Here is a 4,256-nt window from a genome sequence, read left to right as displayed (position 1 = left end):
CCTGCGATGCAAGCATCTCAATCGAGCACTCAACCGACTGAGCTAGATTCCACTCCCACCCACCCCCACCCTCAAGAAGTGAGAAGAACAAAAGAACGTTAAATAAGGTTTAGTTGCTGACTGAACTGTTTGAAGAGACAGTGCACCACGACCGGTATATCAAAGTCCGTGGTATGTGCTATTCTGTCTGTGAGATACCTTCTAATGAAAAACAATATGTAGCGGGTTTCCACTATACTATATGTCAAGATTACCAAACTTTTGATATCCAATAGCCGATGATGAATAAATCAATATGCTCCAGTGGTGTCGTTAAACAAAACAAACTTGTATACGTATTTACCACCTGTGTTCCATTACCTCTAAAGAAAGTGTCTAACCATCAACTACACGGCTTCGTTTTCATTCGATATTCTTTTTGTTTACTTCCTTCATTCCTTTTAAATAAACCCTCTTAACTCTTTCTGCTAACAAACCCATTGGCCGCGAGTCACATGGTCTTCATCAATGCGCCCCATTTAGGCAAAAACCTCTTTACAACATAATACATAAATCTACCTTGACTGGCCCTGAGCGTCGAGGACCAATTCCGGGGAGGTCACTAGGTGCACAAGTTCGCGGGTACATCTCGGTTTCCTCCCTTGTTTGAGCGTGGCGAACGGCCGTACGACTATTTATGTCATCATTGTTGGTGGTTGTAGCTTCAAGTGCGACAAGGGAAATGCGAAACAGACGTCTCTACTCGCTGTGTGCATTTGTTTCAATGTTGGCAAGGTTCCTGAGTTCATTTTTATTTTTATTTTTTCAGAAAAGCCAACGAGACATTGTTGCCCGATGTCTTACGAAAATGTCCGATATTTCTCGACTATTAAAGGAAGGATAGCGCGACATTTAACCACAGACCTCGGGCATAATGCTGGTAGGTACTGGGTTCGCATCCGGGTACTGACTCCCACCCAGAGCGAGGTTAACAACCCAATGGGGCTTGTGGCAAAACAGTAGCATATTACATAACAATGCTCCACTAATCCCCCATACTACCATAGGTTTACACTGATCATAAAAATAAAGAACCCACCTATACTACCATAGGCTTGCATCGATCTTATATAGATCACAGAAATAAACAACCCCATATGCTACCAGAGGCTTACATAGATCGTAGATCACAAAACGAAACAACCCCTAAACTACCAGAGGCTTACATAGATCACAAAACGAAACAACCCCCATACTACCATAGGCTTACATAGATTACAAAAAGAAACAACCCCTTATACTACCCGAGACTCCAATAGATCACAAACAGAAACAACCCCCTATGCTACCAGAGGCTGACATAAATCACAAACAGAAACAACCCCTATGCTACCAGAGGCTGACATAAATCACAAACAGAAACAACCCCTATGCTACCAGAGGCTGACATAAATCACAAACAGAAACAACCCCATACTACCAGAGACGTACACAGATCACAAAAATACCCCAATACTACCAGAGGCTTACATAGATCACAAAAATATCTCCATACTACCAGAGGCTTACATAGATCACACACATATCCCCATACTACCAGAGGCATACATAGATCACAAAAATAAACAACCCCCTGTACTACCAGAGACTCCCATATATCACAAACAGAAACAACCCATACTACCAGAAGCTTACATAGACAAAACCCTCCACAAAACCCCATACTACCAGTCTTAAATAGATCACAAAAAGAAACAACCAACCCCCATACTACCAGAGGCTTACGTAGATCACAAAAATAAACAATCCCCATACTACCAATCTTACATAGATCGCAAAAAGACCCCCCTATACCACCACAGGCTGAGAAAAATCACAGAAATAAACAATCCTCTACACTACCAGAGCCGTACATAGATCACAAAACGAAACAATCCTTATACTACCGGAGATTTACATGGATCATAGATCACAAAAATAAACACCCTCATACTACCAGAGGCTTATATATATCACAAACATAAGCAACCGCCAATGTTACCAGAGCTTAGATCACAAAAATAAACCACTATACTACCAGTCTTAGATCACAAAAATAAACAAACGCCTATGTTACCAGTGGCTTTAATAAATCACAAAAAGAAACAATCCCCCATGCTACCAGAGGCTTAGATCACAGAAATAAACAACCCCATACTACCAGTCCCAGATAGATCACAGAAATAAACAACCCCATACTACTAGTCCCAAATAGATCACAGAAATAAACAACCCCATACTACCAGTCTTACATGGATCACAAAAAAAAAAAACCGCCTATGATATCAGAGGCTTACATAAATCACAAAAAGAAACAATTCCCCATAGGCTTACCAGAGGCTTACACCGATCAAAGATCACAAAAATAAACAACCCCATACTACCAGAGGCTTACATAGCGACAAACATAAAAACGAGAATCAGTCCATGTATCGTAGTAACAACAGAAACTATTCCAACAAAATTACAAACTAAATAACAACGGATCGATCGATGGGGCACCCAAAAGCGCGAAGACCCGTAGTATTTACTACATCTGCTACGGTGTAAATTCCAGTAGCACCTTCCAGATGTTTTGGGAGTAACATTGTCGATGTTGTTCGATGGGGATTTTTGAAAGTTTTTTTTTTTTTTATATAAATGATGAAAAGTTATACAAGAGTTGTTCCCCTTTGGCATGAACGTTGGGAAAAAAACTTATTATAACGAACGAACTGGCGTAGCCAGGATTTTATAAAGGTATGTCTGTATGAGTTTATAACATTTAATACTTTTAAAATTTTTTAAGGGGAAGCATATCCCGAACCCACTAGAAACTTTGCTTTACGTCCTCGATCTCAGTCAGCCCTCTCCCAATGTCTACTTCAGGGGTGGGAATTGGTGAACTGTAAAAAAGAGGAAATCTAGAGGGGTCCCGGAAATTCTTGAAATCCTAGGTTAAAATCTGTGCCATCTGACACATTTTGGAGGAAAGGACGATTAAAATGCGAGGAAACGCAATGTTCCATGAGAGGAAAACAGCTGATCCGAGGAGAATTCCCACCCCTGCTACTTTCTTCCGCCGTGCCTGTTTTTGTGTGCAATTATTACAACAATCGGTTCAGGAATAAATAGATTGTAGTGCATACTATTGTAAGAAAACGACATTTACTGCAGGGAAGGCCTAAAACAAGTCAATAGGCCTACTAGAGGGATTCGGGGGCATATGCTCCTTTAAAACATTTTGAAAACTATATTTGATAATATACTGAAATGCAGTTTTCTGAGTTCTACAAGTAAAATGTGTCATAACAAATGTTTAATTTTTAATTTTTAATTTTTTTTTTTTTTTTTTTTTTTTTTAAATGGCTTTTAATAGGGGTGATTTCGACATCCGCCCCCCCACTCCCCCTCCCCGCACGCACACACCTCCTGCAAACCAGAGTAGGCCTAACGACGCGGTCAGATTTATTAGTTTTTTTCTTTTCCGGCCTAGTTTCCGCACAAGTTATTCGTCGTCCGCCAAGTTCGATTACATTGAGATTGGCGAGAAGAGTTTGTAGTGTTTTCGTAGTGTTTTCAACAATTTGCTAAAATCAGATTAGACGAACAGCAGACAACATGCGCGGAAGCGGGGACGGATATATACATATAAAATAATAATAATAATAATAATAATAATAAAAAATAGTAATAAAAATTCCGGATAAATGTGATCGCAAGGCTGTTTTTTGTTTGTTTGTTTTTTAATATTTTGTTATTTATTATACTACAGTCAGACTACCAACTGCCAGCAGCAAGTTGGCCAATTCGACGGTTGCGTTGTAATTTCACCAACTCCCGACTTGGGTTAAAACATGGGTTTTTTTTTTTTTTTTTTTTTTTTTTTTTTTTTTTAACAACAAAAAACAAAACATTTCATTCTTCACTGTAGGCTTATTTGTTCTTGGCTCTCCGGAAGTGACAGCCGTTACATATGTAGGGCCTTACGCTATTTCTGTAAATTCAAAAGCTCCAAAGGGAGATAAGTATCGTCTTGCGTAATACCCTTCTCGCACCTGACGATACGACGAGAATAGAGTTGTAAGAGCGCTCAGACTAGCAACTGGACAGTCGTAGAAGTCGTAACAGAAGAAAGTTGGCCAACGTTGTAGTGGCAGGTCTCCTGCATAATGGGTTATACGTCGAGAATCAAGTTGTAAGAGCGCTCAGACTAGCCAGTCGTAGAAGTCGTGACAGCAAAAAGTTGGCCAACTTTG

This window comes from Gigantopelta aegis, chromosome 11 (genome assembly GCF_016097555.1).
Source record: "Gigantopelta aegis isolate Gae_Host chromosome 11, Gae_host_genome, whole genome shotgun sequence".
Lineage (NCBI taxonomy): Eukaryota > Metazoa > Mollusca > Gastropoda > Neomphalida > Peltospiridae > Gigantopelta > Gigantopelta aegis.
This window is presented reverse-complemented; position numbering follows the sequence as displayed.